The sequence below is a fragment of the Neoarius graeffei genome, chromosome 9, assembly GCF_027579695.1.
Source record: "Neoarius graeffei isolate fNeoGra1 chromosome 9, fNeoGra1.pri, whole genome shotgun sequence".
Classification (NCBI taxonomy): domain Eukaryota; kingdom Metazoa; phylum Chordata; class Actinopteri; order Siluriformes; family Ariidae; genus Neoarius; species Neoarius graeffei.
In genome coordinates, this window is record NC_083577.1 from 983,771 (window position 1) to 1,000,881 (window position 17,111).

The following is a 17,111-nucleotide window of genomic DNA, read 5'->3' on the forward strand; positions in this document are numbered from 1 at the left end:
TGATGAAATACCCGGAAATCTGGATATTTGACAAAACTCTTGAAAACCTCTGGTTTTCCGAATAGAGAAATTTATTTTTCAGATTTTCAGATTTTGCCCCACCTTTGTGGCAGTGGGGGTGTGGTCAAGCATCGGTCTGTGACCGGAGGGTGGAGTCAGGGAAGGTAAGTGGCAGAATCACTACACCTGATGTGAATTAACCTGTGTTTGTGTGTCTTTCCCAGTGACCGTGCCCTGTTTAAGGAGGAGTGTGAGAGTGGAGCGGGGTCTCTCCTGACCAGAACACATGTGTGTGTGGCATGTGTACTGTATGTGTTTAAGTAAACATATAGAAGCTGAAATGCTGACAATAAAGAGTTATTGAGAACTCAGTACTGGCCTGCCATGCTTCTGTGCTCCATCCCACTTCTGACAATTGCTACAGTGGTGCCGAAACCCGGGAAGAGCGCAGGAGAGAACAGCCCCATGGAGTCCTCCCCCTTCAAGGACCTGGTCCATGCCCTCGCCACGGCCCAACAGAGCCAGCACCAGGTGCTGGTCACCCTCCGGGAAGAACAGGAGCGAAGTTTCGAGGCCCTGGTGCTGGCGCAGCAGGAAGATTGCCGGGCGTTCCGGCACCTACTCGCGTCGGCGGGGTCCCCCACCTCCACCGCCGCGGGCCCTTCCCACCTCACCCGGATGAAGATGGGCCCGCATGACGACCCCGAGGCCTTCCTCATTCTCTTTGAGCAGGCAGCAGAGGTGTGGGGTTGGCCGGTGGAACAACGCGCGGCGCGCCTCCTCCCCCTCCTTACGGGTGAGGCGCAGCTGGCCGCGCTACAGCTCCCCACCGACAGCCAGCTGGTCTACGTGGCCCTCCGCAGGGCCGTCCTCCAGCGCATGGGTCGCACTCCGGAGCAGCAGCAGCGCTTCTGCGCGCTGCGCCTGGAGGGGGTCGGCCGGCCGTTCGTGTTTGGCCAGCAATTCCGGGACGCCTGCCGCCAGTGGCTGAGGGCCGACAACCGCGACGCTGAGGAGATCGTCAATCTGGTGGCGCTGGAGCAGTTCGTCGCTCGACTCCCAGAGGGAACCGCGGAGTGGGTCCAGTGCCATCGCCCGGCGTCGCTGGATCAGGCCATTGAGCTGTGGAGGACCATATGGCGGCCGTTCCAATGGCAGGACAGCGTGTCTCCCCTTCTCCCCTCCCTTCAAAGAAGCAGCCACTTACAATGACCACATAGACTTAGAGGAATACATTGAGGCCATGACATCATACATCGCTAAATGCACTGATGATGTCACTCACTGCAAAACCATCACTGTTCATGCTAACCAGAAGCCTTGGCTGACAGGAGACGTTCACAGGCTCCTGTGGGCTTGAGACGCAGCCTTTAGGGCCGGTGACACTGCAGGTCTAACCACAGCTAGAGCCAACCTGTCCCATGGCATCAGGGAGGCAAAACGTCAGTACAGCAATAAAATATCGGGTCACTTCAGCAACACCAGAGATGCACAGTCTCTCTGGCATGGCATTCAAACCCTCACAAACTACAAACCCCCACCACGGACCTGTGAGAGTGACATCACATTGTTAAATTGCCTAAATGACTTCTTTGGACACTTTGAAACACAAAACAACACACCAGCACAGAAGACCACTCCTCCCCCGGATGAACAGGCCATATGTCTGGATCGAGCCAACGTGGAGAGGACCCTCTCCAGGATCAACCCACATAACCACATAAGGCAGCTGGACCAGACAACATACCTGGTCGTGTTCTGAAGGACTGTACCATGGAGCTCAGGGATGTCCTTGCTGACACCTTTAACATCTCCCTGAACCAAGCTGTTGTCCCCACATGTTTCAAAGCTACAACCATAATACCAGTGCCAAAGAAGCCACTCCTGTCTAACTACAGTGGTGCTTGAAAGTTTGTGAACCCTTTAGAGTTTTCTATATTTCTGCATAAATATTTCTGCATAAATATGACCTAAAACATCATCAGATTTTCACACAAGTCCTAAAAGTAGATAAAGAGAACCCAGTTAAACAAATGAGACAAAAATATTATACTTGGTCATTTATTTATTGAGGAAAATGATCCAATATTACATATCTGTGAGTGGCAAAAGTATGTGAACCTTTGCTTTCAGTATCTGGTGTGACCCCCTTGTGCAGCAATAACTGCAACTAAACGTTTGCGGTAACTGTTGATCAGTCCTGCACACCGGCTTGGAGGAATTTTAGCCCGTTCCTCCGTACAGAACAGCTTCAACTCTGGGATGTTGGTGGGTTTCCTCACATGAACTGCTCGCTTCAGGTCCTTCCACAACATTTCAATTGGATTAAGGTCAGGACTTTGACTTGGCCATTCCAAAACATTCACTTTATTCTTCTTTAACCATTCTTTGGTAGAACGACTTGTGTGCTTAGGGTCGTTGTCTTGCTGCATGACCCACCTTCTCTTGATATTCAGTTCATGGACAGATGTCCTGACATTTTCCTTTAGAATTTGCTGGTATAATTCAGAATTCATTGTTCCATCAATGATGGCAAGCTGTCCTGGCCCAGATGCAGCAAAACAGGCCCAAACCATGATACTACCACCACCATGTTTCACAGATGGGATAAGGTTCTTATGCTGGAATGTAGTCTTTTCCTTTCTCCAAACATAACGCTTCTCATTTAAACCAAAAAGTTCTATTTTGGTCTCATCCGTCCACAAAAATTTTTCCAATAGCCTTCTGGCTTGTCCACGTGATCTTTAGCAAACTGCAGATGAGCAGCAATGTTCTTTTTGGAGAGCAGTGGCTTTCTCCTTGCAACCCTGCCATGCACACCATTGTTGTTCAGTGTTCTCCTGATGGTGGACTCATGAACATTAATATTAGCCAATGTGAGAGAGGCCTTCAATTGCTTAGAAGTCACCCTGGGGTCCTTTGTGACCTCACCGACTATTACACGCCTTGCTCTTGCAGTGATCTTTGTTGGTCGACCACTCCTGGGGAGGGTAACAATGGTCTTGAATTTCCTCCATTTGTACACAATCTGTCTGACTGTGGATTGGTGGAGTCCAAACTCTTTACAGATGGTTTTGTAACTTTTTCCAGCCTGATGAGCATCAATAACACGTTTTCTGAAGTCCTCAGAAATCTCCTTTGTTTGTGCCATGATACACTTCCACAAACATGTGTTGTGAAGATCAGACTTTGATAGATCCCTGTTCTTTAAATAAAGCAGGGTGCCCACTCACACCTGATTGTCATCCCATTGATTGAAAACACCTGACTCTAATTTCATCCTTCAAAATAACTGCTGATCCTAGAGGTTCACATACTTTTGCCACTCACAGATATGTAATACTGGATCATTTTCCTCAATAAATAAATGACCAAGTATAATATTTTTGTCTCATTTGTTTAACTGGGTTCTCTTTATCTACTTTTAGGACTTGTGTGAAAATCTGATGATGTTTTAGGTCATATTTATGCAGAAATATAGAAAATTCTAAAGGGTTCACAAACTTTCAAGCACCACTGTATAACGACTATCGGCCCATAGCACTGACTTCCATCATCATGAAGTGCTTTGAGCGAGTGGTCATGCAGAACATCAAGTCCATTCTCCCTCCCTCTCATGACCCGTTCCAGTTTGCATATAGGTCAAACAGGTACATAGAGGATGCTATCTCTGCTGCTCTACACCCAGCCCTCACTCACCTGGACTCAAAGAACACCTATGTGCAAATGCTGTTCTTGGATTACAGTTCGGCATTCAATACAATCATTCCCCAGCAGCTAATACAAAAACTCAGACATTTAGGACTCAACACCTCTCTTTGTAACTGGGTGCTGGATTTTCTTACAGGAGGCCACAGAACATGCGGGTCGGCAGTAACACCTCCAGGACCATCATGCTGAGCACAGGGGCCCCACAAGGGTGTGTGCTCAGCCCACTGCTCTTCACCCTGCTGACCCATGACTGTGTACCAATCTACAGCACCAACAACACCATCAAGTTTGCGGATGACACAACTGTGGTGGGCCTCATCACTAACAACGATGAAGCCAACTGGAATGAGGTGAGCCAACTGGTCGAGTGGAGTAAAGACAACAATCTCTTCCTGAACGTGGAGAAGACGAAAGAGATTGTAGTCAACTTCAGGAGAGGTCACTCACAGCACCCCCCTCTGACCATCGATAGTGCTGCAGTGGTGAGGGTGAGCAGCACCAAATTCCTAGGGGTGCACATCGCTGAGGACCTCTCCTGGTCCAACAACACCACATTGCTGGCCAAGAAGGCTCAAACTTGCCTCTACTTCCTCTGCAAACTGAGGAGTGCACGAGTCCCACCCCCCATCATGTGGTCATACTACAGGGGCACCATTGAGAGTGTCCTCATTGGCTGCATCACTGTGTGGTACGGAGACTGCAGTGCATCCTGCCGGAAGACTCTGCAACGCATAGTGAACACGGCCAGCAAGATCATCGGTACCCCTCAGCCCTCCCTTACGGACATCTATCACTCCTGTCTCACCTGCAGAGCCATCAACATCGCTGGTGACATCTCTCACCCTTCACACTCACTCTTCAGCCTCCTGCCCTCAGGGAAAAGGTACCGGAGCTTCCGTGCCCGCTCCACAAGACTGCTAAGCAGCTTCATCCACCAGGCTGTCAGGATGCTGAACTCTGTTCACTGCCTATCCCCTACCCCTGGTCTGTAACACATTCATTCACACAAGAGAACTACCTCATCCATTTGCACATCACACCACAAACATTAGCATTACTCATCCATTTGCACATCACACCACAAACATTAGCAGTACTGCTGTATCTGCTGCTATTGCTCATTTGCACTACTGTCATATACACCTCATAAGCTGCTCTTCTAGCACCTTCTCTGTTATTGTACTGTACTGCACTACTGCTATTTTGTACACTGATTTTAGAGTGTATTTTTATCTATATTATCTATATTTATGTATATTGTTTTTCTTAATTTTTTATCTATATTATCTATATTTATAAATATTTATATATTGTTTTTTGTGTGTGTAATCTTTATCTGTTTTTTTACAAGTAAGGAGAGAGAGAAATGGCATTTCGATTCTCCTAGGCCTAGAAAAAAAAAGTGTGTTTCTGGTCGTCCGCCCGACCCTGCTAAAACCTCGTCGACCCTGTACATATTTTAACTAGTTCATTCAATAAAGAACTCAATTTCTAAACAAAATGCATAGAGAAAATGATCAACAATGCGTCATGCAGTCTGTGTGGACTCATTTACTTAAGATGATACTCAAAAAAATCTGTTCTGGGCACTGCCATGTTGATCGGTCACATGATCACGTGTTATCGCGATCATATTTTGACTTATGGGAGTTTGTCGAGACAAGAACGAGAACATGGCGACCACCAGTGGCACCATGATTTTTAAAATTAACTTTTTATGTTGTAATTTTTCAATAATTTCGTCCTTTAAATCAAATCTCAATTTAGTTCAAATTTATAATTCACACCACCAACCACAAGATATAGCACACAACCTTAAAACATCCACTGTATCAGAAGACATAGGTCACACACGACCGTCAACAATGGCCCCACATGGAATAGAAATAGCCGAGGATATAAATCTGGGCGATCTGCTCCATCAGTAAGTATTTTATCAATATTTATTGATTGCAAATTTCACATGCAGTATTGCACAAGATTTAATGCCAGTGCTGTCCCTGCCGTAAGCTGTTTCACAAAAATAGGCCTATCTTGAATGGGCGATAATACAAGTAAATTCTAGGCCTAGAGTCTGACAAATTATATACAATATGCTAATACCGTAGAATCTCATGTATAAGTCGAAAAATTTAGTCTTAAAATCTGTTTCAAAGTCAGGGGTCGTCTTATACATGCACCTAATGAATTTACAAGCAAAATTGCCCAGCTGGCCGATGAAACACAAGTTTCTGATGATAAAATGTGTACTCTCGTATAACACGAAAATAGGTTACTCTATTACGGAGGATAAAGATTTTTATGTCTGAAGTCCGGGGGGGGGGGGTCGACTTTTACATGAGATTCTACGGTAGAGCTAAATGTCAACCCATGAACCCAGCATAGTGGTGGGCCAGGTTTTTTATGGGGGTGGGTATATTTACTTGTTTGTGAACTAATATTTAGGCTTCATACGTATACATGGTATATAAACACTATACTTAGGGCTTAATATATTATGCAGTGGCATAACTGTCAGAACATTTTCCGGGGGGGGGGGGGGGGGGGGGGGGGGGGGGATATTTCTCTGTATATTGTATTTTTATTTCATTTTGATGATTTTTAAAAAAAATTAGCCTCCTAAACTATGGATCTGCCTACATTTAATATTTATCATGTTTATGTAACAAGTTGAAATGAAGGGGTGGAGTTATTGTTGACATTTGTCCCCATGCATTGATTTCTCATCTCATTATCTCTAGCTGCTTTATTCTGTTCTACAGGGTCGCAGGCAAGCTGGAGCCTATCCCAGTCAGCTGGTGTTGAGGTAATTACTCTTCTGTTTATATTTTTGGGCCTGCCACCCATCGTGTGCCAGTTTTCTGTACTCACATTTTGCCCTGTTAGATCGATGAATTCATCCACTCGATCTACAATGCCATCGGCCTGTCGGGGTGCCATCTCTGCATTCTCAGCCACTGTTTCTGTACTCCTTTCATGAGATATCGCTCTTAATTTGTCCATCTTTGGCAGGGCATCAATCTTTGATTCCAGGATAGAAATCCTCTGTTCTAGTTCTGTGCATTTTCTGCAGGATCTCCTGGATTTTTTGCCCCCTGGCATTTTGTTTTAAAAGCTAACTTATCTTCTCATCTCATCTCATTATCTGTAGCCGCTTTATCCTGTTCTACAGGGTTGCAGGCAAGCTGGAGCCTATCCCAGCTGACTACGGGCGAAAGGCGGGGTACACCTTGGACAAGTCGCCAGGTCATCGCAGGGCTGACACATAGACAAGAAGGATGTCGGCAAGAAGGATGGGGGGCTCTGACCATGTATTGACTACAGGGGCCTGAACAAGATCACTGTGCGTAACCGATATCCCCTTCCGCTTATGTCCACAGCATTCGACCTGCTCCAAGGCACCACCGTCTTCACCAAGTTGGACCTATGGAATGCATACCACCTCATCCGTATCTGACAGGGAGACGAGTGGAAGACTGCCTTCAACACCCCGTCTGGGCACTACGAATACCAGATGATGCCCTTTGGACTCACCAACGCACCAGCTGTTTTTTCAGGCCCTAATCAACGATGTCTTGAGGGACATGATTAACCTGTATGTTTTTGTCTACCTCGACGACATCCTTATCTTTTCCAAGATCATGCAGGAGCACCGCCACCATGTCCGCCAGGTTCTCCAGAGGCTGCTACAGAACAATCTGTTCGCCAAGGCCCAGAAATGCGAATTTCATGTTCCTGAGGTCTCCTTTCTGGGTTTTATTGTACAGACAGGCCAACTCCAAATGGACCCAGCCAAGACCCTGGCCGTCCGGGACTGGCCCACTCTCAAGTCCGTCAAAGAGGTTCAGCGGTTCTTAGGATTTGCTAACTTCTACCGCAAATTTATCAGGAACTTTAGTTCTGTAGCAGCACCCATGTCGGACCTCACCAAAGGGACAGGTGGATCTTATGTCTGGTCTCCTCAGGTGGAAAAGGCATTCAAAGACCTCAAGGACCGCTTCTGCATGGCACCCATTCTGGTCCTCCCGGACACCTCCCAACCATTCATCGTGGAGGTGGACGCCTCAGACAGTGGTGTCGGCGTGGTGCTCTCTCAACATTCGGAAGGAAAGCTGCACCCCTGCACTTACTTCTCCCACCACCTGAGTCCTGCAGAGTCCCGGTACGATGTGGGGGATTGGGAACTGCTAGCGGTCAAATGAGCCCTTGAGGAGTGGAGGCACTGGCTGGAGGGAGCGCAACATCCATTCCTGGTGTGGATGGACCATAAGGACCTGGAGTACCTCCAGCAAGCCAAGAGGCTGAACCCACAACAGGCTAGGTGGGCTTTGTTTTTCAGCCATTTCAGCTTCACCCTATCATACCGCCCGGGCTCTAAGAACACCAAACCGGACGCGGTCTCCAGGCTGTTCTCACCCAACAACAGGGAGAGTGAAGTTGGGCCCATCATCCCTATATCCCGGATTGTGGCTCCTGTCCACTGGGGTATTGAGGAGACCGTTCGACAAGCTCAACGCCGGGACCCTGATCCTGGGACGGGGCCACCGGGCCTCCTGTACATCCCTCGTCAAGCACGGGCCAAGGTTCTCCAGTGGGGTCACTCTTCCCCTCTCACCGCCCACCCAGGAGCTCGGAGGACCCTGGACTTCCTGAAAAGACGCTTCTGGTGGCCTAACATGGAGAAGGAAGTGAGGTCATTCGTTCTGTCCTGTGAGGCCTGCACCAGAACCAAGAACCCGCAACAGCGTCCCCAGGGTCTCCTGCATCCTCTGCCTATTCCCCGGCATCCCTGGTCCCACGTGGTGGTCGACTTCATCACGGGTCTCCCTGAGTCTCAAGGTAACACTGTCATATTGGTCATAGTGGACAGATTCTCCAAGGCCTGCCACTTTATTCCACTGTGCAAACTCCCCTCTGCCCTTGACATTGTTGTTCACTCATGTCTTCCGAGTTTTTGGTCTCCCTCAGGACGTCGTCTCTGACCGGGGGCCCCAGTTCTCCTCCTGAGTATGGCATGGCTTCTGCAAGAGCATCGGGGCCACTGCCAGCCTCTCCTCTGGGTTCCACCCCCAGTCCAACGGCCAGACGGAGAGGCTCAACCAGGACCTGGAAACCACCCTGCGAGGCCTGGCTATGGATAACCCGACATCGTGGAGCACCTAGCTGCCATGGGCAGAGTACGCCCACAACACCCTGCAGTCATCGGCCACCAAGCTGTCGCCGTTCCAGTGCCAATTCGGGTTCCAGCCACCTCTGTTCCCGGACCAGGAGGAGGACACTGGGGTGCCCTCGGTCAACCATTACGTGAGACGGTGTCGCAAGACCTGGAGCAAGGTCAGGAGGACACTCATCCAGACCTCCAGTACCAACCAGACTCAGGCCAACCGCCATAGGAGACCTGCCCACACTTTCCGCCCTGGGCAGCGGGTTTGGCTGTCCACCAAGGACCTTCCGCTGCGGGTGGAGAACTGCAAGCTTGCTCCTCGCTACATTGGCCCCTTCAAGGTTGTACGCAGAGTTAACCCTGTCTCCTACCGGCTCCAGTTACCACGTATGCTAAGGATCAACCCCACATTCCATGTTTCCCTGTTGTGGCCCGTACTGACGTCCACGTATGCCCCTGCCCCTAGGAACCCCCCCCACATCTTCCAGGGTCAGACTGTGTTCACCGTGCGCCGCCTGCTGGACTCCTGCCGGGTTTGCGGGGGCCTCCAATATCTTGTGGACTAGGAGGGCTATGGCCCTGAGGAGCGCTGCTGGGTCCCAGCTCGGGACATACTCAATAAAGAACTTTGTCGGGACTTCCATTCGGCCCATGCTGATCGTCCTGGGAACGTCAGGAGACGCTCCTGGGGGGGTCCTGTTAGGACTGGGACTGTTTTGGCCTCTAGAGGCCGCTGTTTTTTCCTTTTCTGGTCATGTTTGTTTTGGCCTCTAGAGGTCACCACTGTGTTCTGTGTTTTGTTTTTGTCTTATTGCCTGTTTCCTGCCGCGCCCTGTCCTTAATTAGTTTGTGTATAAATACCCCTCTGTTTGTTCCCTTGTCACAGAGTCTTTTTCCTATGTTATGCTGTTAGTGCTAGTTCCCTCTGTCCCATGTACCTTGCCTGTGTCTTTGTATTCTTGGTTTTTGCTTCTTTCTTTTGGACTTTGTTTTTGACCTTTTTGATCTTCTGAGTGTTTGAGTTTTTGCCTTTTTTCTTATTTGGATTTTGGACTTTGTACCTTTTGGATATTTTTATTTTTGGTTTATCTTCTGAGCTTTGGATTATTCTTTTTGTTTTTTCCCTTAGATTGTACAGTGTAAATAAACTGTTTTTGATACCTTTCTACTTCCGCCTCACGCCTCTGCACTTGAGTCATTCCCTTGGTGGCCTAGTGGGGGTTTGCTGGATTATCACACCAGTGAACCAGGTTCGACTCCCAGCAAAACCTTAAGAATATCATAGTATTTATTATCACAGACAATTTATCACAAATTTTATATTGAAATAGCAATAGAATAAATAAAGACAGATGTCAGACCATGTATAATAAACATATTATACAACTCAAATCTTTATTTGCTAAAATATATAAATTTTCATTTTTATTTTCAGGTGATGTGCAATGCACTTTGGTACATTGATCCTCATCACGAAACCATAAATAAGGCAGCCAACCACAAAAAGTCAGTTAGGCCTAGGTGTTCAGCAATTTCACTGGCTATGATGATTTCATTAAGAAGAAAAGGAAGAAACTCTTGATGAATGCTGTTCAGCTTGAAAGCCTCTCAGGCTTTGTTTTCACTCCTGCTAAAACCAGTGATGCATTCATCACAAAACTGGTCACAGGTGTCAGAGGCCATTGAAGAACTTGCTGTCTACATGCATATTCACCACACCTGAAGATTCAAAATGATGTACAGAAAACTAACCAGGAGTATGAAAATCCTGTACGCACTCTTGCATCTGATGCAAGTGTAGAGCACAGACACAGAACTGTGTTTCCACATGCAAGATATAGAGCCTTGGATGCTGCAGTCAGAGACACTGAGGAGCCAGTATTTTTTGATGAGAATGAACACACAAAGAATGGATTCAAGGATCAAAAGGACTGGTATATTTTTTATGAGATCTCTACAGCTCTCAGTTCCAATTGACATATACAGATTTAACCCTGGAGGATCAGCTGTAACAGCTGTAGCCATTCAGAAGGTTACTGATGAGAGATCAGATACTGAACTTCTGACTAACGCAGCACAAACAATGGAAAAACACTGCAGCAAATTTAAAGAATTTCATACCCATCAACAGAGATGCACTTTTAAAGAACATTTACAAAATGTTGCTTCTGTGTTACCAGATGTGGCAGATATGATATATAAGGAACTATCGTTTGATAGGGCAACAGCCAACCACCCAGCAACACAAGAGAGAATTAGGTTGATCTTCTTGGGAGAAAAAGGCTTGTTGTCTGACTTAAGACACTTGAATCCAGGCAGGCCAAACACCACATTTTATCAGTTATTTGCCAAATTAGCTGCAGAGGTGGAAAAAGTGACTGCGGCAGATGAACGTCGACACGGAGATGCACATTTGGCACAGTGGATTTCCTTAGAGGATATGGTCCAGACTGTCAAGGAACAGCTCAATGATGATGTCCCAGTGCCAAGTCTGGCTACAGTCAGACTACAGTTTGTTCCTAGGAACAAATTTAGTCATGCTGCTTTAAATTTTACAGGGGCTATACCTGTACAGTATAAAATTCAAACAAGATAGTTACTGTACGCAGCTCCCATGAAGACCAACACTACTGTGCTGCCCTCCTGAAATATTTTAAACATTCTGCTGTTGAATTGGGTGAAAGGGCTGCTGTTTTCTTCATGGATGACAAGGCAAAGGTACCAATAGGGAAACCAGGGTTGCCTGTCAGCACAGGAGTCGGGGTAAAAAGACCATAGCACCAGTATCTTCAACTTTCAGTGCAGCAGATCATGATATGACAAGAGCTTCACTGACACCTAGTGTTTTATTACACTGTGATGTTTCAGATAGCACAGACCAATCATTTGTTCGTGGCCAGGTAGTTACATGTATTAATGACTCCGTCTTTCAATCCAGCAACCCTTTTCGCCATGGAGTGATGATGTGCAAAGCTATGAAGGACAGTAATGCCAAAATTATTCTGAAATACAGCGATGGAGGGACTGATCAGAGGAATACTCTTGAACAGGTTCAATGCTCTCTCATCTACATTTTCAAGGAACTGGGCTTGGACATGTTGGTGGCAGGTAGATGTGCACCAGGAAACAATTATATAAATCCTGTCAAAAGGATAATGGCCATCCTTAATCTAGAACCCTAGATTAAGGGTTAGAGAGAAACAGGGTTAAAAACTGTGCACTGGAGAGAAACAATGTTAGATTAAGATGAAAAGAAATTAAAAGCATGCAACTCCATGGCAGAAGTACGTTTAAAGGCAGGCCAAGGTAGTGACATAAGACAGAAATGGGCAGACTCAGTCAAGCCAGTACAGGAGATCATTGGCCATCAATTCCAGTACCTGAAACTGAAGGAGAGACCTGTTCAGGTGATGGACCCAATAACAGATGAAGAGATTGATCAGCTCAAACAACATTTGAAAGACATGTTTCCAGACCTAGCACTGGATAAGCTACAGAAGGTACACACATCCCGAAGTCCATCCTATATGTCCTGGAAGGACAGACACTGTAGAATCCGACATTATTCCTTCCAGATAAATAAGCGTGATGATCCCAGCTGCTGCCTGCCACCATCACAGCCTTTAGAAGGCTGGTTACCTGACCCAATGCTTGATGCAAGCAAGGAACATTACATCTCATACACCGAAGCAAAGCTTATAGCCACCTCAGAGAAGGACCGGCCTTCACTAGCTAAAGCTACCACCAGTCAAGTCAAGAAGTCACGTAAACGAGTGCAGACAAATGTGGATGCAGGTGAACCACAGACCAAGAATAGGATGCTAGAAACACAAACTAGAGAAAACAGTGTAGCAGATGACATAGATTTAACAAGACAAGACTCTGAAGAAGCCCAAGAAGCTGATGGACAGTTAGATGTGACAGGGAATGAGCGACAAGAAAGCGGACAATCAAAGGCAGTAGAAGAATCAGCAGTGTCAGATTCCAAGACACAATACAATAAGGTGCTGTATAAAGCACAGAATGCTCGCATGAGTATTGAATGTGTGGAGTGCAGGAATCCACGTGTTCTGTACTCCCACTACAAGCTAACAGAGAGGCAACAGATATCGCTTATACTATGTGCACTTGAAGAACATTATTACACATGTGGATCACATTGTTTAGCATCTGACCACTCGCTGTTCAAGACAGTGCTCACTAGGGAAGGACTTTCATGTGCAGTTCGGATTGAAATGTCTTACTACACTTCAGACATCAGCAGAGCCGATATCTGTGCACACTGTGCCACAATGAATGCAGAAGTATTGGTTGAAATGGAAAAAAAAAATTAAAACAGTGTTGCCCATATGTGAAACTTGTGTAAAAAATGGGGACAAGATCATTGCTTACATGCCTTATGGGAAAATGTGTCAGATGGAAATATAGAATTTTCAAGAAAAAATATAAAATGTTAACTATATATGTACCTTGATTAAGGTCTTTATAAAAACAGCTTTTAAACTGCTGAAACAGATTTTAATTTTGAATATTGAACATTCAAATTTTGACAGTTTTACATACAGTTTAATATTATTGTTCTAATAGTAATAAAGTCAAGTTCTCTACAGTATTAAAGTATTTTTGAGTACAGTATTGGTTTAAAAATTTTACTTACTCTTTAAAAAGTTCATTGACTTTTGTGAAATATTGAAAGACATTCTGAATGTTTGCACTTTACTGATACATGTTTTGTATTAAAATTTCTATATTCTTGAAATTATATTGGACTTTTTTTCTGCAGCATGATTGTAGGAGAAATTCCATATCAACTGTTCTTGATGCTCAGCTATGGGTCCCCCAAATATTTTTATCTGATTAATCATATTATTTCAGTCTTTAATTTGGTTTATACTTGGTATTAAATATTAATTTATATCTGACAGACAGATAAAAATATTTGTATTAACCACTCTAGGTGGGGGTTTCACCACCACTACATGGTTCTCTGTAGCCCACTTCAGCATTGAAATTTTTGAAATTAATTTTAATAGACAAAAGTCATATTAAAAAGGTTTAGTATCAACAGCAACAAGAACAGATGAAGCATAAAACTGAAATGGTAAATATTAAAAAAATATCTTAACTCTACAGATATAACATCTTTAAGTTTAGTCATTATTTAATAATTAAATATTTAAAATAATATGGTTGAAAGTCTAAGAGACTGTCCATTCTTGTCTTAGACTAGTGTGAAGCCGCATAGTCAACATAGAAAAAAAAAATCCGACCGTCCTACCCTAAATTTTTTTTGACGGGTTGACAGGAAAAGCGCAATTTTTTTTTTAGACCCTATATGTCCTGGATATATGGTATAGTGAATTGACAATAAAGAGTCTTTGAATCTTTAAATTTGAAATATTGAAAAGTATTCACCCACCCCCCAGCTTTTTACCTATTTTGTTACCTTACAACGTGCAATTTAAATGTTTTTTTTTTTATCTGAATTTTATGTATTGGATCTTCACAAAATAGTCTAAGTTGGTGAAGTGAAATGAGAAACATATATTTAAAAAACAACAACAACTGAAAATTGGCGTGTGCATATGTATCCAAAGCAACTTGCAGCTATAACTGTTGCAAAAGCTGGCTCTACAAAATATTGATATTAGGAGGGTGAATAGTTATGCACATTGAAGTTTTCTGTTATTTTGTCCTATTTGCTGTTTGCTTCATGATAAAAAAAACAAACTAACAAACAAAAAATATCCACATCTTCAAAGTTGTAGGCATGTTCTGTAAATTAAAAGATGCAAACCCTCAAATAATCCATTTTAATTCCAGGTTCTGAGGCAATAAAACCTGAAAAATGCCAAGGGGGTGAATACTTTTGCAAGGCACTACACACACATTTGTTGGTTGCACACTATTCATCTAGCTGATTTAGTACTTGGAAGAATTACAACTATAAGTCTCAGGTGTGTCTCTGTAAGCTTTGCATATCTGGATCCTAATATTTTTGCCCATTCTTCTTGGGAATATTTCTCAAACTCTGTCAGATTAAGTGGAGACTGTAGCATCAATTTGAGACTCAGATTAAGTGGAGACTGAGCATCAATTTTCAAGTCTTGTCAGATTGAAGTCTGGCCTTTGACTGAGCTGTTCTAGCACCTTAAGATTATTAATGTTCGATGGTGAAATTCCATCTCAGTCTTAAGTATTTGTCTTCATCCATCTTACCCTACATCCCTTCAACATGGTGATACCACCATCAGGCTTCATAATGGGCATAGAGTTCTCAGGACAATTAGAAGTGTTGGGTTTCAGCCAAACATAGTCTTTTGTGCCAAAGACAAAAAAGTTCCATTTTGGTTTCATCAGACCAGAGACCTTTTATCACATTTGCTGAGTTACCAACATGTGATTTCACATCAGGTTTTTGAACTTTCTATTCACCACTCTTCTATATCACACTCAGCTTTGTGGAGTGTCCAGACTATTGTCACCCTACGGAAAGTTTCTCCAGTCTGAACTGTGCGTCTTTCAAGCATCTTCATAGTTAGACTTGGCCTCTTGGTTGCTTCTCTAGCCCTCTTTACCCTGTCACCGACTTTCATAGTTACACCTAATTCTTTCTCTTTTTTTCAAAACTATAATGATTTTTCTTCAACTTCACCATGATAACACTGAAAAATGTAGAAAAGGTCAAGGGGATAATTTTCATTTACAGGGAGCAGTATGAGTACTTTGAGTGATTTTGATGCTCAATAAAGTAAGGTATCAACACTTATTACCCTAATTACAAACCCTCATGATGACTTTGATATTAAGCCTTCAATAGTCTCGTCTCGTCTCGTCTTCTTCCGCTTTATCCGGGGCCGGGTTGCGGAGGCAGCAGTCTAAGCATGGAAGCCCAAACTTCCCTTTCCCCAGACACCTCAGCCAGCTCCTCAGGAAGAACACCGAGGCGTTCCCAGGCCAGCCGAGAGACATAGTCCCTCCAGCGTGTCCTGGGTCTTCCCCGGGGCCTCCTCCCGGGGGGACATGCCTGGAACACCTCCCCAGGGAGGCGTCCAGGAGGCATCCGAAAAAGATGCCCGAGCCACCTCAGCTGATTCCTCTCAATGTGGAGGAGCAGCGGCTCTACTCCGAGCTCCTCCTGAGTGACTGTGCTTCTCACCCTATCTCTAAGGGAGCGCCCAGCCACCCTGCAAAGGAAACTCATTTCGGCCACTTGTATCTGTGATCTTGTTCTTTCGGTCATTACCCAAAGCTCATGACCATAGGTGAGAGTCGGAACGTAGATCGACCGGTAAATTGAGAGCTTCGCCTTTTGGCTCAGCTCCTTCTTCACCATGACGGACCGGTAAAGCGACCGCATCACTGCGGAGGCTGCACCGATCCGCCTGTCGATCTCACACTCCATCCTTCCCTCACTTGTGAACAAGATCCCAAGATACTTAAACTCCTCCACTTGAGGCAGGACTTCTCCACCAACCTGGAGAGGGCAAGCCACCCTTTTCCGGTCGAGAACCATGGCCTCGGACTTGGAGGTGCTGATTCTCATCCCAGCCACTTCACACTCAACTGCAAACCGCCCCAGTGCATGCTGAAGGTCCTGGTTTGAAGAAGCCAACAGGACAACATCATCTGCAAAAAGCAGAGATGAAATCCTGTGGTTCCCAAACAGGATTCCTTCCGGTCCCTGGCTGCGCCTAGAAATTCTGTCCATAAAAATTATGAACAGAACCGGTGACAAAGGGCAGCCCTGCCGGAGTCCAACATGCACTGGGAACAGGTCTGACTTACTGCTGGCAATGCGAACCAGACTCCTGCTCCGTTCGTACAGGGACCGGACAGCCCTTAGCAAAGAGCCCCGAACCCCATACTCCTGAAGCACCCCCCACAGAATACCACGGGGGACACGGTCGAATGCCTTCTCCAGATCCACAAAGCACATGTGGACTGGTTGGGCAAACTCCCATGAACCCTCGAGCAACCTATGAAGGGTATAGAGCTGGTCCAGTGTTCCGCGACCAGGACGAAAACCGCACTGTTCCTCCTGGAGCCGAGGTTCGACTATTGGTTGAATTTTCCTCTCCAGTACCCTGGAGTAAACCTTCCCTGGGAGGCTGAGAAGTGTGATTGGAGCACACTCTCCGGTCCCCTTTCTTAAAAAGAGGGACCACCACCCCAGTCTGCCACTCCAGAGGCACTGTCCCTGACCGCCACGCGATGTTGCAGAGGCGTGTCAACC